General features: G+C 37.9%; 1 long non-coding RNA gene across 1 annotated transcript in view; it reads right to left on the bottom strand.

The window, feature by feature from the left end:
- Positions 1-7,375: 7,375 nt before the first annotated feature.
- The window catches only part of LOC146588940 (uncharacterized), an 87,169-nt gene continuing 68,171 nt past the window's right edge, over positions 7,376-26,373 (bottom strand). The window contains exon 4 of the long non-coding RNA XR_014897330.1: positions 7,376-7,661. This is a non-coding gene — a long non-coding RNA (uncharacterized LOC146588940). The remainder of the gene's footprint in view (positions 7,662-26,373) is intronic.

Consider the following 26,373-nt stretch of genomic DNA (forward strand, 5'->3'; position numbering starts at 1 on the left):
AATGCAGAGAATAAATATCATTAGTATGTAGGAGCCAGTTTTCAAAGTGCATTCATGAACTCTACATGCAGTAACACTCTTGTATTTCTTTTAGGAATGCAGAAAATATACTTCACATACAACTCTATCAATCTTTTGATAGATCCAGACCACCTACCATCACTCAGCAGATTACAATCAATCCCATAGCCACAATATCCCTAAGTGGAAGAATGGCTATTGTATTAGATTATTAAAGGCAGGTATTGTCACAGGAAAATATGACAAATCAAGCCAAGCTGATCACACACACAATACATAAGACCCAATCACTATCTGTAGGTCTTGCTTTACGTTTCTTTTTAAGTGTTTCTTTTTTAATATTTTGGCCATATAGATAAAATGATTCACTAGTATTAAAATGAAAGCAACAGTCTAGTAGAAAACCAAGAGACCTAAGTTTGAACCTCTGCATAGCTGCAGGCTCCTTGTGTCAGTCTAGGCAAAATTTTCAAAAGCAACACCAACCCAGCATAAACGAAGCACTGAGCTGAGTCCAAAACCTTAAGCAGAAAAAACACATCCCCACCTCTGTGCAGCACTTAAATCAAAGATTACTCTTGTAGTACACAATCTACTTCTTCCACTGAAGCTGTGCCCTCATGCAGAGAAAGCAAATACCAACACAAGATGAACTTATCCAGACAGAAAAGATAAAATTCTCCAGCTTAGCAACTACAGAACTTGTGGAGGGCAAGAAGTCACAATTTCCAGACTCCACATTCATTTTTTTAGCCTTCTGTCTCAAGGCTTTCATGCGAGCTACAGAAATTGCCTAGCTTGAAGGAAACAGAATCCAGGTCAATTTCCCTCCGAACCACAGTGCTTTCACTCAGTTTCACTTTGCAGCCAAATACAACTTTGTGTTTCCTGCTCAAAAGGCACAATCTTAACAGGAAAGGGTTCATTTTCAGCCAGACCAGACTCCTTAATCAATTCACCAAACTGTGTTGATTGCTAGTGCGCAAGATGAAGGTAAAGAGATTCAGCTGGGCACAGATGGGAGAGGAGTGTCAGGACTTCTCAGACTTAGATTAGTTTAAGGTACCTTGGAATCGTATCTCAGTGTAATCCACTTATGAACACAAACAGTAGTTAATGATGTAGTCTAAATTCTGATGAAAACATTCACATGCTTTTGGTTCAAAAATCTCTACTTGCCTTTCTTAGGTCAGCCAGTTTACTCCATGATCCRTTAGTTCAAATAGGATATTTAGCTACTGCTAAGTAATCATCACTGACAAATGTTTTCATATGGTCCTGTAGAATAAGCAAATAAACACTATAGAAGAAGAGCTTCCTAAAAGGGTCTTCTCTCTAACAGTTTCCTCAATGTAAGATTTCTTCTGTAAGAGAAAATTCTTCCCTCCTGCATTCCCTGCCCTGCTCACATAGCTTTTGCATCTGGCCCTTTAAATTTACCTGTTGCAAACAACTCCTTCACTAAAATAACCATACCTGACTACTACTTTTCTCCTAGGTATGCCCATTATATCATCCTACAGTTCTTTTCTTCTTACCATGCAATGGTGCAATCTCAAAGCTTCTTGTACTATCTGTTACAAATTAAACACCTTAGTGTCTCTACAAAGATCATTTCCTTCACTGTTCACCACTCCTGAAGTTATTTGTCACCAGTGTCAATGCTGCAGAATTCAATATTTTCAGGAAAAAGGAAACTTCTACTACTCTGAGAAAGCTCTTCTTCCACCTTCTACTTTCCTTAAGAAGCACTAATGTCACTGATAATATAAGTCAGTTAGATTTCTTTGGTTGTTGGTAGGCTTTATTATTATTATTATTAGTTCTAATTTTAAAGCCTTTGCTGTTCATCATCCAGTTTGAGAAAAGTTTAGATTGATGGGAGATTTTTTTTGCTAATAGTATTGTCATTTCCACAGCATAAATCTTATGAATTAACAGACCAATCTAGCTAAAATAATTAGAAGAAAAAGAAATAAATTTAAGAAGGAAAATTTCATAAAAGAAGTCATCCTATCTCCAGTAATAAGTCAGTTACTTTAATGAAGGAAGACTAGAACTTCTGCATTTCAGCCTTTGTGTCCTAGCTGTAGTAAAACAAATCCTTATTGGAAGGACCACCAGAAATATAATTGTTAGGCAACTAAAGACATGAAAAGCATGAAAAAAAAATCTTTAATAATAAGAATTTTTAAGTTGCAGTCAATATGACCAACAGTATTAAGTCCTCAGTGGACTTAAACCTCCAGCAATGCTGGTAAATTTACAGTAACTTATAAGTAACAGTCTGCTAGCTGAAAACACTGTACTGAAGTTTTCTTTAGTATACTCATTTCTAAGCATGGGAGAACATAAAAGTTAAATTCAATTTAATCTGCACTGACATGCAGTAATCTAGGGTGACTTGAGAAGTCACAGCCTAAAGAGAAAAAATAATGGGATTTATCCCGCATTCTTTATATAACTAAATAATTTCTTCCCTTGCAATTAGTTACACAGGACAGCTGACACTTGTTGCTTGTACAGACACTGTGAATGTAGAGTCCTTTGTAGCGGAGCAAGAGCTGGGGTCCCAGGGCTATGGTCTAGTGCTGTTCTGTTTCTCAGTAGAATAAACATACTGCAGCAAGTAATAAATATGTCTAATTGCTTTTGTGCTTGAGGGAAATAGGCTGGGTGGATTTCTCAAGTAACTATTCCAAAAGGAAACGGTTACAAGAATAAGAGCCATGGTGGAGCAGTTATGTGAAAGCCAGTGAGTCTGACTTTATGGAATTCTGGAGCGTGATCCTAGCTAACCAGGCTGCAAAGAATAGTCAGCTACCATGAAGCAGTGGATTTCATACTGCATATTACATGTTTGAGATCAATAAATAAAAGGGAAGTACCAAGCATGGGATTTACTTACCCAAACGTTTAGATGGCTAAAGTAAAGAATCTGGGTTAACCTAGTTCCAAGGTTCAAAATATGCATTTTCAGAAGGCAATTCCTTCTACCCTACACCTGTCAAAGACACACAGAATGAATCACACACTGGAGATCTCTCCTCCCTCTAACACACCACACATGACAACTAGACATCTAACATTAGCTGAAGTAAAATCCACCAAGCAAATCATTCTAAGAGGCAAGTTAGGAGGCAATATATACATCTCCTCTCTCATAAAATCCCCCATATATATCCACACAGTGCTTGACCTTCTATTTACGACAACAAATGCAGCACCCAGCAAAGATCAGAGACAAAATGCCTAGCACAATACAGGTATCTTAGTGATTAACTGCTGTCTTAAAGAATTCAAAAGGTTCAGAAAGGTACTATGTTTTCACAACTTCAATATAAATACACTCTAAACACTTGATACACATGTTAAAAGTTTTTAGGTTCCTAGTGGATAAGAAGAAAAGAAGTTAATTTCATAGATTTCATAGTCCATAATCTTTTAAAATAATGTAGGAAGTCAAACATCATCTGATTAAAATGAGGAAAGCTGAACAACGTAAAATGACATTGTGTAATAAGGCAAACAGGATAGAAGACTTAGAACCTCTCATGCGTTCTAAGTGCTTTGCCATATCACAGCTTTTTAAGGAAAAGGTTCCACTCATCACCATCTGTGACAGTCTAAAAAACATGAACAACAATAAGGCAGCAATTTAATGTTGTTCCCCTTGTTGTTGTTACAAAATAAGGGTAGCCTATCTGCTCACATGATCTTCCTACTGCACACTCTACTCAGGGCACTTCTTCAAGTGACAGAGTAAATACATGATGCATTATTAAGACGAATGATGTTGTGATCTGTCTGAGGCACTCTTGTACCAATATTAATAAGTTTTTTTTTTTTTAAAATAGGTTTGTTCCTTATGGATTTGATAGAACATACTGTTTTTGGATCAAATTGAGACAACTGATTTCAAATTCTAGTTGGAACCATAAACATGTCATTTAATACAATATTCATTAACCTTAGTCCTTTAAGTATACTTTCTGGTAATAAAGCTTGGAGTAAAAAATGACATATTTGCTACACTCCTTTGTTAAACAAAAAAGACCGCATTTTGTGTAAAACTGTCCATCTGGTCTCTTTCTCATTTTCTTTTACACATACAGACACAATTATCTATAAAAAAAAATATTATCTTGCTTGCAAACTTGAAAGGAAATGGAAATCCAAACTTTCTCTCAATAGGTTGCTTGCTTGTATAAAATGCATGCCTCCTACTAAAGATATGAAGGGTGGGGGAGGAATCTTTTTAGCACTAATTCTGTAGCGACTCCTGCGTAACTCTCAAACTACAGGATCTAAATTAAGATGTAAGGAAGAAGGGGATGAGTACCACACAAGCAGAGCAGATATGGTTGAGGGTATCTACTCTTATTCCGTTTCCAGAGCCTAGAAATAGAGCACACAGAGATGATTGCCTTTCAGCATTTGCAGAACAGAGAAAGCATGAATAAAAAGATCTACAACGTGGCAGGTACATATTTCTGTATCCAGACTTTTCCATTCTTTGCCAATGTAGGACCAGTATCCTTTCCATATTGTTTTCCAAACACAGGAAGCATGCATACTCTCATTCTCTCAGCTTCTCTCATCTGGAAAACCATTTCCAGTCTAATACTTTTCTTGCCATGAAAATATGTTAATTTTTTAAAATACATAGTTTAAAAAGTATTTTATATGAAGGCACCTCTTACAGCCTCTCATTTCCAGGACACTTGATAAAATATTACAAGATTGCAACTTATATTCTAAAAGAATTCCCAGGTGGCATCTAACTGAATTGTTTAATCAGAAAATAAATTAAAATAGAATATTAGCATAGTCCCATGTGTAAAATACTACAGTTTAGCTTTCTGGTATTTGCACAATATCCTACAGAATGTGATTATATTACCTTGCTAACTCAAGTCTGTTCAGCATTGCAGAACATTGCTGCAGACCAGTGTGAGTACCACCTGGAGGGGGGAGGGGGGAGAGGAGGAGGAAGGAGGGAGGAAAGAAGAGGGGCAAGAAATTGGGAAGAGAGCACATGGGACGGGGGCGGGGGGGGGGAAATGCACAGTCACAGACATCTGAGCTATTGACAACTCTCACCAACATTAAAGAAAGAAGTGGTTCAAGCAAAAGTTTAACAGCAAACTAGAGATAACTTACAACTAGTCCAGAACCATTATGGCAAGTGGCTTACCCAATTTATGCCAACGAATCCCAAACTTGTGTCTTGAAGCTATCTTCAAGCTTATTAGCTTGAAGATAATTCAAAACCCACTCAAGTTCAGGGGATTCCTTCCAGTGACTTCAATGAGTTTTGCAGCATGGCCTTGAAGTCATAGCATCTTAGAGTAATAAGCAAAACCTGATTACAGTAACAACTTACTCTGCATTCTCTGCCATAAAAATTCCTCATAGACCCCAGCACCTATGACAWGGCAATAACAAGCACAAAAAAATTTCACTTTGAAATAATGATCTATGCTTGTTTCTTAGTCTCCCTTTGTTAAGGGCTAATGGTTCCAATAAGCTACAACAATTTTGTGAACTTTACATTTTTCCTCTAAATATATTTTTTAGAAGACAGTCTTCAACTTTCATACTGAATTTTATTTTAAAAATATTTTCTCTTTTAATAGTCACAAAAAGTCACAAAATAAATTTATGTTCTAATCCATGCTATACTCTACCATTATAACCTTTCTACACTACTCTAAGGAAAACCAATAACTGAGGTAACATGGTGATACAAACATTTATTTTCCTTGAAAAAAGTATTATTAGGGCATCACACTGACAAAAGCAAAGGAGCTAAAAGGAGTTATGCTCCAAACCCATATGGAAAGTCAATGAAATTCATACATCTAGCTCTTACAGGGCCTTTTGAAAAAAATGCTTCCCTTCATACACGCTTCCACAGTGCACTCCACTGGCACACAGACAAAAATCTATTCCCTTTTCAAAATCCATTTCAGGAATCAAGATAACTTCTCTCATGCAGTCCTCGAGTTTAAAACTTGCAGGCCTCCCTATCACTCATCTTCCAGAAAGAAGAAATATTTTACTAACGTACTCAAGATGACAAGACTATCCGAAAGAAGGAGGGACATACATATTGAACAGTGGTATGTCATAGTTTTAAATATTGGTACAAGTCACAATGGAGTAGCTGGCCTTTAACAGTCCTGAGCACAGCTAGGCAGGGGGAAGCTCAGTACATATGCGATCAGTCACTCTGCCTACTCCACCATTCTTCATATTCCCAGAACACAGAAGCCCAGCTGGCCAAAGCTGTGTACTGGTGATAATTATCATTTACCAGACAGTTTGCTCAACCTTGGCAGACTTAAGACACATATCAAAGAGGCCAGACCTAGGATTTGAACCTTCATTAGACCTTTYGCAGAACAGCAAAAGACAGTCCCTTTAGATTTTGTGAGAGGTCTCATTTACCCCTCTTCCCCACCTCCTTAGAATCTTATCAACTTAACAGAGTGCGGGAGGGATTGTTTGATGTGGAAGATGAACATTAAAAGGAAGACACTAGCTAAATATCACCTAGAAAAGCAAAATCATGTAAAATCCCAAACGCCCAGGAAATAATCATCTTATTTCCCACTCCCTCCCCCCCCCTTCCCACTTCTACCCTTCCCCTAGAGCTCCCCTCAGTAGTAGATCAAATTAAAAAGGCATTACACAGATGAGAGACTGTCCCAGTTATAATCCCAAAGGGCTCTCGGCACTACAGAAGCACTGGGGGAAAACCTTGAGCACACCCGGACACACACAGACTCAGCATGGATTAGCACAGTCAGGCATGCAGGGGGAGGGGAACGAAAATTTCCCTCGCAGCAACCCGTTTTGGAAAAGAAAGATAATACCAATGATGGCAACAGCAAGACCTGAAGAGGCTCCTCTGCCCTTCGTGCTGAGCCCTCCCCATGGAATCCCTATTTTAACATGACAGACACCCACAGAGCCGAGGTCAGGTTTATTAAAGCAACAAGCCGAGCGCAGCTGGGAAGGGCTGCCACCAGCTGAAGTGCCTGGGTGCTCAGGCCAAGCTGGCCCAGGAGCCCCAACTGCCTGGGTCTCCACAGCTCCCCAGCTCACCACCCTGCGCAGAGGCCAACCTGGAGCAGGGGGGATCGCAGAGGCCCCCAAACCCCGCACCCCGGCACGGTCCTCTGGGGACCTCCGCACACCCCGCAGCCTTGCACTGCTCCTCTGTGCTGAGGAAAGCCTCTCCCCCCACAGCAACAGGAATGTGTCTTGTCCCCCCCCCAACGCGGCGGGAGCGGGTGGGAGGTCTGCACACAGAAAGGAGCACGGTGGGGTGAGGTGGGGGGAAGCAAGCGCAGGGTAAGGTGGTACCTTGTATGTGCTGCTTGATGACATTTTCCAAATGGTCCAGCCTTTCTATAATCCTTAAAGTGTCCCCTTTGTCTTCCTCTAACTTTTTTTCTGAGATCGGCTCCTGTACTTTCACATAGACACTGGCAATGTAGTTGGTGACCCAACCCACGTACAGCAGGCAGATGATGTTAGTCATTCCACTCAAAATCACGCAAGTGGACACTAAAGTTTTGGTTTTCCTGGTGCACACCATCCTGAGATCCCTCCATATAGCTCCAAAAATCCTGCGATCCAGAAAACAAAAATAAAGTGCGATGAAAATAAATCCTTTCCCCTTTTCCCCAAAACGGAGACCACTCAGAAGTCAGTAAATTTCCATGCAAAAAGTTCTCTAATCCACAGAATAAAAATATTTCTTGCCTACCTAGAAGGAGAGGTGGGGGTGGGGAGGGCTGATACTTAGAATCCTTGATTTAGTACATTAAAATAGCTGAAACTTTGCAATAGCCGCACGAACAGCGAACCAGCAAGGCGTGCCTGCCTCCCCACTAGCTGCTGGGCTTAGGCACCGATTCTTGCCATGGGCATCGAAGATGTGAGCAGCCAAGTGCCAAAGTGCTGCAAACTTTATTCCATCCAACGCCGCTTCCCATTGCCACCGGCCAGCGCTCCAGAATCAGACCTTGGAAGCAGCTTGCGGGAGAGTGGGGCTCGCACGGCCGCGGACTGACAAGCGGGCCCGCCAATGCAGAGCCCGCTCCGGCGCGGCGCTGCCTGCCGGCGCCCTATGGCCGAGCGGAACCGCGCGGGGCGGAGCCGCAGCCCGGCCCACCTGCTCCTCGCTCGCTCTCCCACACGCACACGCGCACACACACACACAGGCTGGCGCCCCGCCGCCGTGCTGCAAGCCGGGGCGAGGGGGCGGCACGGCGCGGACGGCTGCCTTGCTGCTATTTCTGTAGCCGGCCGCCCAGTCTCTAGCCCGGCGAGGAAGCAGCGGCCCGTTCTCCGCTGGCTGCTTAGGTGAACGCGCCACTGCTCGGCTGTAGAGACAGAAACCAGAGAAATTCCTTCGGCTCCTTGAAGCCATTGGTACCGCAGCTCCAGATACCCGATGACTGCCCGCTACTAGTATATGCTTGTCTTTTAACCTGTGTGTGTGCAGTAATAGCCTATGCTTGTCTTTGTCCTTCATCCTGCTTGCACCCCCCGGGTTATGTTAGTAATAGCTAATTGCTGCTTGCATCCACACCAGCAGCCCCCAGCACCCACCCATCGCCCCCAACTTCCACATGAATAGCACACAGCAGAGGAGACCCTCCGCAGAACCAGCCTCAGTACCAGAGACAATATTAATAGCTCACAATTTAGTTCAGCAGATTCATGCTGCTTTTCTCTTTTCTTCTCCTCATCTCTTGCATACACTTTTAGAAAAATATTAGGGAGGCAAGAAGGCAAATTCCTCTCAATATGAAATCTCATTGATTTGAAGAAAAATATAGTATAGATGATCTTCTCCATTCCTATTAAACAAGGTTTTGTACCAAATAGCTGACTTTTACATGATCATTTACTTTTGGTAGTCTCAAAACAGGAAATGAATGTTGGCATTAGGCATAATAAGGCAGCTGCTAATTAACACACTAAAAATATTTTACTCAATGAAATAAAAATATTACCCAATGAAAACAAGAAGTAACAAATGCTGTGGGTCATACTGTAATTTTGCACTTGCAGTACATACAAATCTATTTTACTACGTGAATCATACCCAATAACTGAGATTAAGCAAGAGTTATCCTGTTTATGTGCAGAAAGCTCAGCAGATATCAAGACTTACTGATCTGAAGCATGCATATGTGAGCTTTCAAACCCTGCACTACCTTGAATTTACATTTCAGTATCATAATACAAGTAAATATAGATGATTTGTCCTAGGGCTTGGGGTTACTGGGTTTTTTTGTTGTTTGTTTTGTTGTTGTTTTGTTTTAACAATTAGCTATATCRTAAGAGAGACCCAGTATTCAAGAGGGAAGGCAGACAGCTGTCCTGGCAAAAGCCAGATTGACCTCTTCCTTTCCATCAGCTGATACACCACAGAACTAGTAACAACTAAAGCAAAATCAGCATCAATAAATTACATAGTAAACTCTGCCAAATGAACCTCAAAAAACAAACTGCCTCCTCARTCTTGTTTCTAAGCCTCCCTGAAAACTAACGACTATTTCAGCCCATTTGTAAGTATTTCCAAAGTGACACTCTATAGCAGGGTAGCATGACAGAACTCATTTGAATATGAGCTAATATGACTTGAAGTATTTGAATGTGAAAAAGAATATACATTTATTATTGAGAAAAAATTATTTTTGTAACACACAAATTTGCAGGACAAACCAGCCACTGCAGTCAATGAAAAATTACAAGCTTTATAAAAGGCAGTATATGATACACTAATACAAAAATATCACGTAAGTCAATGATCCTGCTTGGTCTGCAACGAACATTTGTCTGTAACGTTGCTTATTTCCCTGTGTTTGTACTCCAGCTTCACATCTGGTAGCAACAGAGAGCAGTAAATGCATATCACTGAATTCTTAAATTTAATAGTGCTACCTAGCCTTGCTATAATCTTTGTCAACTCCATCTGTGCTCACAAAATACAAACTCTTCAGCACTKGTAATTTAGCAACATCCAGGATTTAGCCTTAGACTTCACAGTTCAAAGCAAAACTGATCTGAAATCTACCCAAATAAGGGACTAGTAATATCCATTACCAAGCAGGTTATATTTTCCATGGAGGTTTATAGAATATTAACAACTGACTAACTGCTTTTATGAAGAAACATGAGTAGTATTTTTTCTTTAGTAATGACTCAGTACATTCATGAGTGACATGTATGTTCTAAAAAGACGACCAATGTGCTGCTTATAATAGCACATAATTAACATTTTTATTACAGTATCTATTAGTATTTCATTAGCCCTTTGCTCCCAACAGTTTTCTGATCATATTTACAATAGTTTTATCTATAGCTTAATTCTCTTATTAGCAACGCTGCACTCCTCAATAGCAGAGTGTCAAGGCAGCGTTAAAATTCCATTTGACTTTGGAGCAAAACCTCCAGACATTTTAAGATGTTAAAAAATTAAGGAAAAATTAAAAAAAAAAGCCTTTCATGTCTCTAGTAACAAAATTCTGAACCGGTCTCTTTAAAAGTACTTTTTAGTTTACACAGTTGAAGGTATCCAAGTGCACGCTATTTTGAAACTGGCCACTAYTTCTGCCATTTTGATTTATTGCATAGTATTGCAATCCAGATTTGAGATTCCATTGTGCAAGATACTATAGAAATGCCTAAGCAGTCCTCTTTCATAATCTAATTAGAAGAAAAACAGGAAAAGGAGCAATAAGAGAAAAGCAAGGCTGCCAGCCTCATGTTATGGCCAGCTATAAAAATTACAGGCAGATTAGGTGATAAGAAAACTAAATGGCTCTTTTTTTGAGCCCTTAAGCTATGGGGACCCCAGGGCCTACGAGGTTTGTTCTCTTACATCACACTGGCGTTTGTGAAAATTCTGTGTCAGGTGTTTAAGTGCAGAGACAGCATAATCTATTAGGTGAGTCATTAAACTAGGTGTCTGCTTTTATCCTAGCCCTGATACACATCTGCCACGTCATGCTCGGCAAATTATTTCACTGCTGTTTCTCTCTAAAAAAAATATGGAAAAAATAATCTCATAACATGTATATTGCCCCCACCCCCAGTGCTGTAATAGGACACAATTTCAATCATGCAAAGGAAATATTAGTCTCATCACCTAGTAAAGACAGCCACCTTGCATTAAAGTGTTCTCTAAGGAAAATCACTGAATTAGCTTTTCATACCTGCCAATCCTATTCAAAGAAGGAAAAGGATGGAAAAAAAAAAAAAAGATATGCTTAGGAACTACTTTTCTGGTGTCTTTTAAGGCARACTAGAACATTTTTAATAGTAAGAGAATAGTAGCAAAGTAGTTCAAGGAAACAGTAGTGAAACACATCATTATCAACAGTATTTACATCCCATCCACAAAAATAGATTTCTTGTGTCTTATTATAAATCAATGGACAAGCATAAYATTATTTCTACTGTATTCTATTCAGATTCTTAGCTAAAATCCTGTCTGTTTTATGGAGATATAATCTTCATTATTGTCTAGTTTGAATAGATTTTCTTCCATTATTCCTTCTCCCTCTCCCACGATGATCACATCTTTGTTTGGAAAGATTTATATTCYGGAGCGAGAGGGCCAAATAGATGACCACATAGAAAAGTAAGTCTGAATTACCCTTAACAGGTAATAATTCTGACATTGCAATGAAGCAAAAACTGTCATTCTCTTAAACAGAGACCCACCCCTTCAGCTGATCAGCTTTTCCCAACAGTTCAAGTTGTGAAGCTGTCACTTTAGCTCCTGAACAGAGGGAGGTTTCTGTATTTTAAAGGTAAAGGCCATGAGTTCAGTCTCCAGGGAAGTGATCTGACTCACTTTGGTATATATTGTCCCTAGTTATCTCTCTCACCATATTTAAACCAATTTCAGAACTTGTACAAATTATAAAAAGACATATGTGAGTATTGTAGAGATGCCTTTGCAGATTCTGGAGATTTGGAGCAAGAGATTTATTCTATGGATGTTGTACATAATGAACCTGAACTAAATGCAAAAAAAAAAAAAAAAAAAAAAAAAAGAAAAAAGGAGTGGAAGATGACAAGACAAAAATAAAAATCTCTTTTCCTCTTGTTATGCTGGGATGCATTATCATGATCTTTAGTCTTCCAGCATTTTTTCTCTTCCTCATTCCTCTTCCTTTCCTTTCCTTCCTGCTTTTTGGGGTCCACATCTGCTCTCTTTCATTATTCCCTGTCATCTTTTCCCTCTCCTATTTCAAAATAACTGTTTTTAAGTTTACACCAGTTACTAGGTTGACACAAATCACTCTTTGTTACATTTTCACGAACCTTCACTTCATTTTGGCCACACAGAACTTCTCATTTTCCATGCTCAAAGACTACTAAAACTACCAAATACAGTGAAATTCAACCCCGTACCACCATGCTGTAACCTCTCAAGGAGCAAAGGTAATGTGGTACTCAACTCAGAGACCTTCGATGGCATTTGGATGACTAGTATCCATGAGGTACTATTTCAAATCATTCACCTAGCATCAAGAAAAAAAATAAAATGAAACAGAACCCAGAAGATGCAAAAACAAGAGAGAGATTCAGTGTTATCTCAGATTAAGAACTGAACTGGATCCTTTTTATCTTCCAGACTGAGCTCTCAGTGCAGTTCAAACAATCAGAAAATGCACCAGGTGTACAGGGAAAATGTCAGAGCCAGCTGGAATATTAGAATATCTAATTACCTACAACATGCAAGAGAGCGCAATACATGGGTACATGCCTTCCTCTCCTTCACTGACACATTAATGCCTTACAAAATATTTGTCATCTCCTTCATTCAGTTGCTATAAAATTTATGTCTATATTTTGTTTCCATATGGCATTTTCCTGTCTCAGTGTTTGTCAGTCTTCTCTTACCCTTTTATCCTTCTAAAACATTCTTCCATCCAAAACATCTAAAATAATTTGATATGTTAATTGATCTCTGCTATGTTGTTTTATTAGTTACTTCTATGCATTTATCTGACTTATTTTTTCTAGCAGCATTGCACTATTTATTTACCACAAAACTCGTAGTCAATCCATCTGAAGTGAATCATGTGCAACTACCAACTCACTAATGAGTAAGGGATTCAACATACGGCACTTTGTAAGTAACACACCTACACTTACCCAGAGAAGCATTATATTCTGCTCTCTGAAGTGACCTTAAGTACCTTCATTTTGTGGTGTTAAACCTTAGATACTTATGAACCAGATTTTCAGAGACTGGGGATCATCAAATCTCTGATCTTTTTATGTTCAGAAGTCAAAAAAAAAAAAATCATTTGTGATATCTAAAAATCTTGGTTGACTTTCTCAGTCCAGTTCTCCATGCTATTTCTCGTATCTTTTATCTTATATCATCATACAAACCTTTGTACAACATCAACCAAAAACTGATGCAGCCATATAGGCAGAAATAACCCCATGCATCAGTACTGGCTGGGGGCTGAATTGCTGGAAAGCCACTCTGCAGAGAAGGACCTGGGAGTCATGATGTGTGCAACCTGATCAAGAGCCAGCAATGTGCCCTAGTGGTAAAGAAGGCCAAGAGCTTCCTGGGTGATGTTAGGCAGAACATTGCCAGCAGGTCAAGGGAAGTGATCCTTCCCCTCTGCTCACAGAAAGGCCACACCTGTGTCCTGTTTTGAGTTTCCCATGGTAAGAGAGATATGGAGCTACTAAAGTGAGCCCAGTGAAGGGCCACTAAGATCARTAAGTGACTGGAGCATCTCTCCTATGAGGAAAGGCTCAGAGAGCTGTGATTGTTTGGCCTGGAGAAGAAAAGACTCAAGGAAGATCTTAGTAACATGTTTAAACATCTGAATGGAGGGTATAAAGAGGATGGGGCCACTCTCTTTTCAGTGGTGCCCAGTGACAGAACAAGAGGCAACAGGCACAAACTAAGTTCCGTCTGAATCTGAGAAAAAACTTCCTTACTGCAAGGCTGACTGAGCACTGGAACAGGTTGTCCAGAGGTTGTGGAGTCTCCATCCTTGGAGACATTCAAAGCRACATGGACAAGGTCCTGGGCAACCTCCTCTAGATGACCTTGATTGAGCAGGGRGTTTGGACTAGGTGATCTCCAGAGGTTCCTTACAACCTCAACTGTCCTGTGAATATCTTGTTTCCAAAGTGATATCCTACCTCCAAAGACTGCCTAGCTCTGAACATCTAGGGACTAGAACAGGCTAAGTATACTATGCCTGACAAAGCATGAAAACATTTACTGGCTTAATAACTTCCTGTGCCAGATGCTATAACTAAACAATTGTTTGCACTAGCTACTGATACATCTTTACTTCACAAATTAATGTAACTTTTTGAACCCATACATTCTCATATTCCCAAAAAAGTGAACCATCACTTTCGAGCCACCTTTCCATCTGTGCTTTTACAGACCTATCATATTCCTTCTTAGTAGTCTCTGAGTTTCACATATGTAAACTTCTCACAAGAGAGGAATTCTGTATTTTAATTATTCTTAACCTTTTCTTTCAAAAAAAAATTTTTTGAGACAGGATGACATGACTTACAACCCAGATTTAATACACAGTTTCACGTTCTCCTTTTGTTTCCTGTTTCTTCCTTTATAATTCCTACCACTGTTAGCTTTTTGACTGCCCCCAAGCTCCAAGTTAACCTTTTCAGAGAACTAGAAACAAAGATCTCTTCCCAATAACAATAAATAAAAAGCCCAGTTATAATTAGGTGTAAATTTGTATGYCTTTCTAGGTATAGACTACCTCACATTTTCCTATTTCATCAACTCGTCATTCAGTGTTATGACTTCTGCAATCTTTTGCAGTTAGCTTTAGAACTAAGTGAATAATTTGGTTATCTTCACTATTTATGCCCTTTTATGAGCATGTCTGCATATGATGAACAGCATAGATCCTAACAACCCCTTCTAGTGACAATCTTTTTGAAAACTAATGATTTCTTCCCTTTCTCTGTTCCTTTGCCTGAAGCAGTTTTTGATGCACGAATGGAGTTTTTYCTTATTCATGACAGACATCAAGAGCCGTTGGAGAGGAAACTCATAGGAAGCAGTCCAAACACTAATACTAAATTTAAAATTAAATCCAGCACCAACTGGACCACCATTATCCATACATTTACCGACATTTCAAAAAACTTTAGCAAGTAGATGAAGAGTTGCTGAGWCCCTCGGTTGCTCATAAGAATACTCCTATTTATCTTGACAGAATTTAGAAGAAAAACCTAAAGGAACGAGGGGGGAAAAAGCATTATACATTTTTAGGCTTGTTGTAAGAAATATTTTTCTYTCTAAAGGCTCAAAGCTTCATTTTATTTCACAGGAGTGGGGACACCGAGGCATTCAGAAATCTTACAACAGAGCCTCAGGTAATACAAACTATTACTGAGTTTAGGAGCAGAACCTCAAAAGTGACTGAAAACTCAAGATGAAGCCATAAAGAGAACACAATATTAAAGTAATTATCCTTTTTAATCTGAATTGATTGTTAGAGCAAATGGATGACTTCTATAGGCTCAGCTAATTGCTTATCCAGAAATCACAAGGAATCCGTATGATTCTGGTTTATTGGTTTAACAATAGGTAGGAGAGACATCCTCAAAGTGTAATGCTAGTGAAAACAAATGTTTTAATTTGTTCCTTTCYCAATCAACATTACCCCAGTCTTTTAGAGATCAGTTTTGGCTAGCTRTCCCTCAACCAATGGCCATGGAATACACTGCAGAAGACCCTCTGTTGACATTCTCTTGCTAAGTTCACATCCAAGCATGTAATTCAGATGAAATATAGATATCATATTTTGAGACTGCTGAAACAATTTTSTAGAACAACATATTATTTCATTAGATACTGCAGCCACAGCTTAACAATTTACACTATCTAGACTGTTTTAGAAAATCATTTAAGTACATTTAAGACAGTATCTAGGAGTAAACTTTCCTCTGATCCATTGCATTAAAAAAGATCTTTAAAAAAAAACTTCACTCTTTTGTGCCTCTTTTAAAGAAAGCTGATTCAAGAAAGATTTAAGTCCAAGTTAATGGACTAACAACCCTCACAGAATGAGATGAGATGGAAATTTCATTTGATTGGACCTGGAATGCCACACTAGTCATCTGCTGCAAGAATGTCCAATAAAAGTAAGCAGCATATTAATAGTACTAAAAAATTTTTACTTTTAAAAGAGAGGAATGCTTGCAAAATTTCTGTAAGTGAGCCAAGAGGAAGCCTGCTAAGGAAACAATGGCTTAGAGCCAACAGTTATTTCAATAGCAACTAAACTACCAAAAAAATAAAAGGGGGAGTGGAGGGAGAAAGGATAGACTGGAAGATGGATTTTGCTCACTCAGTATATGATTCAGAAATTTATATATAAACAGTCTTTAGTCATTCATGTGGTGCTCCTGATTTTAGAACTGAAACAGAATATATCAAGGAATAAATAACTTCAGGCAACTCATGACTCTTATTTTAATACAGGAAAGGTTGGTAGCCACAAAAGACATTTTTAAGAACGACACATGCATTTCCAAACATACTCTTTCCTTACTAAATAACAGTATTCYAGATAGTACACATTGGAATCATGGATGCAACGGTCACTTTCCTTGCATTTTACTCACTGGAATACATATGTTCTATGTCTTTTGGTATTAAAATAATAATAATAAAAAATCAAGTGTACCACTTCCATATTATAACTGCTCAACAAAATGTTGAGTTTCAACATGGTAGTAAAGTTCTTTTTTAAGGCAGTCCCTTATTTCTGCCTGTCATCTTGTGGTAGGTCTGTATAACTTGCATCTTCCAATGGGAGATCAGAWAAACACTCACAATTAGATTATAGCACAGTGGGCTTCCACAAAACCACTGGCTTCAGTATGTTTGCACCAGTTAAAATAAATCCTAATTTACATTTTCAGAATCTGCAGCTCACAAAGCACTCTACAAACATCGTTAATTAAAACCTATAGCATTCCTCTAGGAATAGACAGCAAATATTTCATCTATCACAATTGTGGAGCCCAAATCAAAGCATATCACTTTTCAGCACAGACAGCAACATTTTAAAAAGATCAACACAGGAGATTAGCATGCTTTGCCATGTTGGAGGATGGTAACACAGATCTGAATGCTTACTTGAATSTGACCTAGACCAAATCATTAGTACTTACTTTTATTTAAGCATCCTAGCTAGTCTTCCAGAAAATCWGCTCTTCCATATCCAATACCTGGCACAATTAGGAGCATAGAGTCCAAATACTTTGCCAGAGSAACAACAGCATTTGAACACTGACTGAAGAAAACATAGCTACACACTGAAAAGCTTCTTGTAGTTTGCTATGCAATTTGGAGATCTTCCACCAAACAGTGATTCCAACCCCATCAGACACTGGTTTGGAAAATGAAAACAGCATGACATTAAATGAATGTTATTGCTATAAATAAAAGGTAGGCTGAGGGACCTGGGCTTAACCAAATCTCTGAACAGTCCATATAAATCAACAAGTTTTCAATTAGCAAGATAATCAAAAATCTATCAGGCGTTAGCAGGAGGATTTAATAACCCACTCAAGCAAGCTGAAAGCAAAAAGGTAACAAAACTTTTATAGACCTACCGTATGTTTTTCAGCTTAAAGAATTGTAAGCCCATTTAAAAAAAGGTGAAGTAAAATAATTTGGCAATCTTACAATAATTAACGGAGCACCACTTTCCCTAAGACTTCACTTGGTAGATTAAATGATTGAGCATGATTGAAATATGACCGAACAGGTACATAGGAAAAGGTGGAGCAAAAGCAAAGAGAACGAGGATTTTAGTGAGAAAGGTTACCATGTGCCTGGGAATACTGCAGAAATTCTGGATGACAAGTTTAGGTGCTTATGAGTTATTTGAAGCTGAGGAGAATGTTACTATATTGTACTTCTGTGGTTTGACTGAACAAAGGTRGAAATAAAATGTTACCACATACTTAGGAAGGTTTCCAGTTGGGAATCTAACTTCAAATACACTAAACTTTGGACTCCCAGAATTACACTTATTGCCAGTTGTAACATTAATTACAGCTCAATTTACAGATATAATTTTTGTCAGCATAACACAAAAAAAATCTGAAGTTTTGCCAAATAAAAGCTATCAAAATACAGTTTGTAATAGACACCTAGGACTAAGTAAGTCGCAACTTTTTTTTTTTTTTTTTTTATACCAGTGATCTTAAAATTAGAGGAAGATTACAAATATGCTCTGGCATTTTCATTGAAGAACTGCAAGTGAGACCTTTTCTTCCCCCCTGCAAATGGCTTCGTCTTTCCTTGTATTTTCTGTTTTAGCGAAGTTCAGAACTAAACAGGAATCACATCACTATGTTTACTGTTTTGTTCTCTGCCAAATTGATAGTGGATGTCAGAAAAACATAATAATATTTATCCCTTTGCTTGTTTTAAATAGCCTGCATKTTAGGAAAGATCCTTTTGCTTTACAAAAATCACCTACTTTTGCAAGARCTAAGACAGGAAAGGGCATGAATTTCTATTTGCTTCTGCCAGCTAATTTGCTAATGCCAGCTCAAAGGGTTTCCGGTCATGGAAGAAGTCACTTCATGGAAGAAGTCAYGAGCAATACTACAAGGTCTTCTAAAAAAAGTAAATAGCTGAATTTCCCTGCATAGGCTTCCTGCGCAGTTTACCTTTCTGTTCTTAATAGTGTTTGCTTTGTACATCCTGGAACAGTCCCTTCCAAAMTCATTTCTGTCCACCAGAAACCTTTCAGAAAAATATTACAGGCTCATGGAGTCCAAAATAGAAAGCAACAGCTCAAGGAACTACTGTAATCCTTCCTGTTATTTAAATTCCAAACACCATGCTCTGAGAATGAAAACAATTGCAAAAATGACATTATCATGGAATTTCATGAGCAAAGGAGGTTCAGAAGTTTAAACTTACGCATTAATTCCAGAGTGCTAATCAGGGGAGGGAATTACAAGTTGTCRGTCAACAAAAGGAAGCAGTATAAGAATTTAGGAGATCTTTAAGAGCTGTATTTTTTTGAGTTACTTCCAAATAGTTTACATAAAAGAGCCATCAGTTCAGTTCTTTAGGTTCCATAGCTTTAGTGAATTAAATGGAGATTTTTAAAATCTAAGAACCTGCCCCACACTATAAATTAATTACACAGTCATAGAGAATATTTGAGTAATTATTGCTCAGCTACAAAATTGGTACCTAGACACTTTAAAGACTGCTGCAGCTTGTGTTAGCCAATCTAATCTTATTTTCAAAAAAGTTACAAGATAATACAGGCTTAAGAGTAAGGTGCAAGTTTAACCAGAAAAAATGAACTTCAAAACCTACAAGCTGCCTCTTCCTTCTTAGCACATCTTATACATCTTATACGTTTCTCAGCATTATTCAATTATTCAGTTTTGTGGCACAGATTTCTTTAGATTCTTTCCTGCATAGGATTATATTCTATTGACATCTGTACCCCARAAATATTCAGAGAGTACAAAGTTGAAATGTTCTATCACCAGGTACACCAATGTCTTAAGGCCATTGCAGTGTGTGACACATACAGACTACACTGCATAAAAACCATAAATTTAACTACAGTAATCTTAAACGCCACTTCCTGATCAGATTTAGAGATCACTACACCATCATCTGCAATACAAACCATAGATCCCAATTTTTAAAGTGCARAATTTGCTGCAGAATTTGCTTCTCTATAGCATGTATATGAAATAGCATGTGAGCCTTGAACCGAATTTCTGTGGCTAAAAACTATTACTACTGTCTCAGGCTTTCTCATCAAGGCCAGCATTGGCAAATTTCTTTCATTAGGATGTTAGAATGGTTTCACTGCAAATGCTTCAGAAATAAAGTCCAYTAAAACCAGGCACTTTTCAGCTCTTAAGATTCAACATCAATTCTTAGTGCATCTCTACTACCAAGGAAAAGTAATGTAAAGTGTCACTACTACTAACTTCCTAATTGATGATGGCTCTTCCACGCTTTCTGCTTCTGGATTCCTCTCCTCAACTGAAGTCTCTTAGAAACAAGATGGTAAGCAACCAAAACGAACATACTATTTTGCGTGATAAATAATMTATAGAAAGCATATTTTCAGTTTTTGTGGAAGAAAATAAACAACAAAGGGTAGACAAAAGGTGGAGAAATACAGGGGGAAAAAGGATGCGATAAACAGACTAAACTGTAAGAAAGAGAAAATGGAGTGTAATTAAAAACGTATGTTTAGTATTAGGTCTTCATCGGGTGACTCAGCATAGAGCTATGAATATTCCCCCCCCAACCTCTAAAGGGAATGACCACTGGAGAAGTTAGAGAATCATCCATATTTTCTGGTTTTTTTCTACTAAYGTTCACTTATTTTACTTGTTTTAAATAATGAAACTTGAAGAAAAATTACTTACTTGAATGTAACTTTTCCTCCAGCTCAAACAATATCTACCAGCTTTCACATAGATACATCTAGCACATACCAAACATTATTTCATTAAAATGTTATGTTCTGAAGATGACTTGAGTCAAATAATATTTCTGTAAAATATCTTCAGAATTAAGTGATGCCAAGCTGCAGAATACATTGTTAGCTATTAAGAGCAGTAATAATTTTAGTTGCCATTTTTTAGTTATAAGAAAAATAGGTAACCATAATTTGGGAGTTATCGCCAGGGATATCGTCAAGGAGTTGGTCACGCCCTTCTTTGCTACTCAGAATCTGAATAAATGTTTGTTACTATCAATTTCTCTCAGAAAATATTTATTCAGGGTTAGCAAGTGCACTCTCTTCTTTCTGATAATCAGACAACATTTAAAATATTCAGTATACAGCAATAAGGTGACTTTGGTGTTCTGTAACAGAATTGCTGTTGGTAATGTGTTTTAAAGTTAATTTGTAGCAAAGAGAACTCATGAGACATACAGTATTTCTTCCACAGTACTAGCAACTTCAATTCTTTGCATTTTCCAGAAAAGTAAAACTGGCACCATCTTGTAATACCTTTAACATCTTGAAAGTTCTGTTAAAAGGGCTTAAAAACAAACAAACAAACAAAAACCCAAGGGTTTAGAAATAAATGCCCTTAWATCTTCAAGGGCAGTAAGAATGCAGACCCTTCAGAGAACTTTGGACAAAGAGAGTCAGTCCTCCTGGAGAAGGCACAGAACTCACAGTTTTCTGTTATTTTTCTTAAAGCAAACTAACCTAACAGCTGGGATAAACACAAAAGGAAGAGTAGGAGAAGTGCTGTGAGTTTCCTTCATTAAAGCATGCTTTCCAGTTCTCCATGTCCAGTAAAACAGCCTAGGAAAATCTTTACTCTGTCAACACTGCTTCAGTTTTTTTTTCTTGTCTTGTTTAAATGAGGCAACATAGGTCATTCCAGAAGCAAGAAAAAAAAGAGACTCCTCTGTCTGCTCTAACATGTGGGTATATGCAATGAAATAGCTCACATTTTGGCTAACTGAAATCCAAATTTCACCATTAGCATTGTCAGACAAAATAGAGAATGTTGTTACTCTGGGTAATAAGAGCAGAAAATATTTCAAATTAATTCAGGTCCACTGTTAAGAAGATACTCAGTTTTTTGAGAGCAAGGGGGTGTGAGCACCCTCAAATCTGACCAAAATAATATTAAAGGTATTAAATTCAGGCAACATGCGGCACAAATACAATGAACACCTCATTTAGAAATACTCTTTTCTTCCCTGGGAGAATTTTCACAAAGATGGAAAATCCCAGATCTGATTTTAAAGCTGTTGCCTGAAATCTCAGCTTATGAGCTCTCCCAAACCTCCACRGCTTTTTCCATAGAAAGCATACATTTTGTGGATAAAAAATTGTTTTAATTTTAAAAATTTGATTTTAATTAAAAACTTTGGTTTTAATAGAAGATTTCAACCGAACAAAAGGCAATACTATAAAAATATATATATATCTCCTAATCAACTGTATTAAAGCGATGCTAACTTACAGTTCATTTTCCACTAAATGGTACTTTTAATGATGTATTGCTTCTCAGCTGCTTTGCATTCTTGGAATGAAATAAAAAGAAAGCTCTATCAGTTAAYTGCAAACAAATATGAGTCCTTTAAGAGCAAAGTATTTCTGGACTATCTTACAGACWAACTTAACCAAGAGTAAGTTCACAACCTCCTAAGATATTAGCAAAATTTTCTGAGTCTTTACCAGGCATATATATAATATTTACATATAAAATACATATTTATTTTATATATATATATATACGCATTTAAATTTTAATGTATCTGAGAAACCTAAGTATTTAGAAAATATCTGAAACACTTATTTTCAACCTTTAAGCCACTTTGAAAGGATACCATAAATCCAGACATAAAATGCTACATAATTCACATCCATCTTCATGAACTGGAAAGGGAATATCTTTCATATCAGTTAGGATATAATGTTCTTGCACTGTATGTGCACTGGAGAACATTATATGAAGTTGACTACATTCTGTTCTGTAGCAACAGAACAAAATGTACAAAGTTTATTTCCATTTTACTAATTGAGTAAGAAGTTGAATTATGAATTCCCTTACAGCAATACAGCTAGTCACAACCAACTGAAGAGGTCACGTTAGACAGGAGGAGAGTTTACAGCTAAAGAAAACACCGATTGCCCCCTACCCGTTCCATCAATGGTTCCCAAGCAATGCATCTGGGTCAGATGACTAAGGTATAACCCTCCCCAGTCCATGGATCACTCTGTCCTTCTCTAACCTCTCACACAGAGATTAATGCTGCTGCTTACTATCTTGATTGACAAAACAGGCTCTCTTCCCTCAGGCAGCAGAGGCTCATACAGCTCAATTTACAATTTCTGCTACAGACTCCAGTTAGAAAAGGAGCATTACACAGACATCAGCTCGCAAGAATGAGACTTCCTTAGCAAGAAGCTTGTAACTAGGAGAAGCAAAAAAGGAAAAGTGAAAAGCTCTCCAGATTTTAGACAGAAATTTAGGGAGCACTGATTTYGCTTCTTCAGTAGGAAAACACTGTTATATTAAGCCTGGCTCAGGAAGTGCTGAGGAAAAATYTCTCTCTACCACACAGAAAGGGTTTACTGAGGTCTACATGCAACAGCAAAGAAAACGAAAATATTCATAGAAACACAAGATATCCTTCATGATAAAGAGAGGGAGAAATGGGTACTTTGTATTCTTACCTGAATATGTASAATAACAAATACGGTGAGAGCAAGGAGAAGTTGCTCTTGATTTTATAAGCAATTTTTATATAATTATATTTTCCCTGTTGTCATTCCTTTCAGGTTTTGTAAATTCTCTCTCTCTCTTTTTGTTTGTTTGTTTGAGAGTGAGTAGTAGCTACAGAAGGTATACTATAGGGTCCAAAGGAAAGAGAGTGCTTGAATGCTACCAATAAGCTAACAAGCTTCTTGTTGGAAATAGCTGACAACTCACTGTACAATCCTTCTGCAGATTTTCTGCAATCAGAWATTTCAGACTTTTGCCAAAAATGCCACAAAAAGCCAAGCTTAGCTGAATTAAAGCAATACGGCAAAGTTCTATATGAATCCAAGCCAACCTGATGAGACTCATCTTAAACATCCTCACATTCAGTTTTATGATAACTTTTGACCTCTAGGCCTTGCATCAGTAGGTGGTTCAACTGGGTTGAATAAGGAAAAAAAAAAATCCATAAATGATTTGATTTTTCTAGCCCAGAGCTTTGGCCATCTGCCCAGTAAGCACTCATAATTAAAGTCATTTGGTTACAGGAATGAAAACATCTCCTCATTAAGAACAAGATGTATAAGTGCAAGTTTAGAGTGTTGGGAAGGACAGCGTATTACTGACTTGCTGACAGAAGAAATGCTGGAAAGCAACTTTTGCCCTCCTTTGAACACAGCCAGTATCATTTAAAYGTCTGAAGTCAAGAGATTGTGTAGATGCCATGTTTACAAGGATATTTGAGCTCAACGATATTTACTTCCTGAACCAGTGGAGGAATTGATCATGTATGTATTGTTAGTCAGATTGAAGTGAGGGGGTTCCTTCCTTAAAGGCTCAGAGACTTTATGCCTGGTGGCAGTCATTATCAGCAGTATTAACACGGGCGGTGGTCAAGTTACTGAAAACTTTGACAACAGCAAAAACCCCTTACAGGGAATCTCCCAGAAATCCGTTGTGCTTGGCTTTTGCAGCAGTGCTGAGCATTAAAAATCTGTAGACATTTTGTGCCCTATAAATTTCTCTGCTTCCCTCCACTTTGCACTATTTACCCCTGCAAGAGAAGCATTGCTCCTTTTCTGCAAACTCTGCCTCTGTATTTCATGCCAGATTTTGAGCACCTGGAGCGTGTGCTTCTATCTCAATAGCACATGTATTAGCTTAATGACAGTGGCAGCATGTAATTTTCTCTCTGCAAGTTTGGGCAACTTCTCTACTAAGTGATTTTCCTAGCAGGATACTAAAATTAGCCTTCTTGATCTTGGTGTATTCCAAATTGTAGTGATTGATGCTTCTGCCTCACAACTTGCATAACCTGATCAGTATGTCTGTTGTTTTCTCTTATTTCACAGGTATGTGCAATCTCTTAATTATAAAGGCACGTCCATTTTCAAAGGAGATGGCACCAAAAAAGAACAGTCACGTCACAAAACCTGCACATTCACTGCTTGATAGTGGAAAGGGGAAGCCAGGCAGCTGTTTGGGGAAGACAAGTCAGTGTATTCTCAGCTGCCAAAGATAGACTCAAAGTTCTGAAGATTTAAAAAGTTTTTATAGCGTAGTTTGGCTAAAGTCAAGACTAAGGACCTGAATATTCACCTCATTTTTATTAGTTATTAGATTTTATTACTACTAGATGCAGAAATTGAGGAGCAAAATAGTGGGTGTATTCTTTGTATGGAATCAGTAGATGACACAAAGGCAAAAACATAACTGCATCTGAAACAACTACCCAACAGTATTCCTAGCATATTTTAGGATACTTGCCCTCGGAAGAGCCAAAGCTGCCTCTCTGGGGGTTGGGGGGGGGGAAGAGGGAAGAGGGTTGTTGGGGAAAAAAATAACTATTTTGACAAATACAGATTTTCTTTTTCTTTAAAAAGTGAACCGTTACTGAAAATTGCTTCAAGATTTTTGATATGAGAATCACCTCTCTACCCTGTAAAGTCTGAACCACATCTGTAGCTTCACATTTACAGCTACTTATACAAATACTTACTCATACTTTGCAGAGTGTGGCTCTAGGTATTACAGGTAGCTTATTTGATAATCTAGTGAAAAGCACAAATCCTTTAAAAACACACCACATAACTAATGCTGTGAAGACAGATTTAAAGTCCACAGTAACAATGACTATCGACGCACACAAATGAACTGATAGTGCACAAGCCTACTATATCAAGATTCCACATTTATGAAGTGAAGTTCTAAAAGGAAAAAAAGTTACCCYCCCATACCTTCCCAGTAAATGTCTCTCTACATCACTTTATTTACTTTAATCCACAGGGCAGATATTTAAAAAAAAAATCATGGTTAAAAATCAATACTTGAAGGTGTCCTAAGATATGCTGAATCGTGGGAAAGGTCAAAGCCAAAAATAAAAGATATAGATGAAAAGATTAAAAACACACATTACAATTTCACTGCAAGTCACAAGATTCTCTTTCAGTAGGCATTCATATTTTCTTTTTAAAACCTTGGATATTAAACCTATGTGTAGGCAAAAAATAATCACCAGATTTTCCACAAGTGATAAAAGCACAGAATCTGCCAGTGACAGCTGTCAAGTGCTTTGAACTTTTGTGAAGTAGGTGACTTCTTTAGGTGCCTAGATACAGAGCAAAGAGCTTAGATTTAGGAAACTTCYTCCCTCCCCCAATGTTGCTTATCATCCACATACTTGTGAGTAGTAACAGCAACATACCATAGTAATAAGGCTTAGCAACCTGAAGGGTACTCCTAAAATTAAGCCATCAGCAAGCAATAATATACAATATACTATTTTACATATAGCTTTACATGACTAACAAAATTAAGTTCCACCTTTCAAGTTAGAATACTCCAGCTGAGCATTACCCAGATTAGTAAATGCTAGCTTCACTATTAAAATAGTTGCATTTTGTGTAAAAGTAACTATCTAGGAACATAAGGGACTTGGCCTTTTACTCAGAACAAAGAGTTTTCTTGGCCAGTCCATCACGAGATGGAAGACATAAGCAATCCATCCATCAGAAAATGTTGACTAACATCATTTTAGTTTTACATTAGTGG

This window comes from Rhea americana, unplaced genomic scaffold, assembly GCF_003343005.1.
Source record: "Rhea americana isolate MKP2758 unplaced genomic scaffold, rheAme1 scaffold_49, whole genome shotgun sequence".
NCBI classification, from domain to species: Eukaryota; Metazoa; Chordata; class Aves; order Rheiformes; family Rheidae; genus Rhea; species Rhea americana.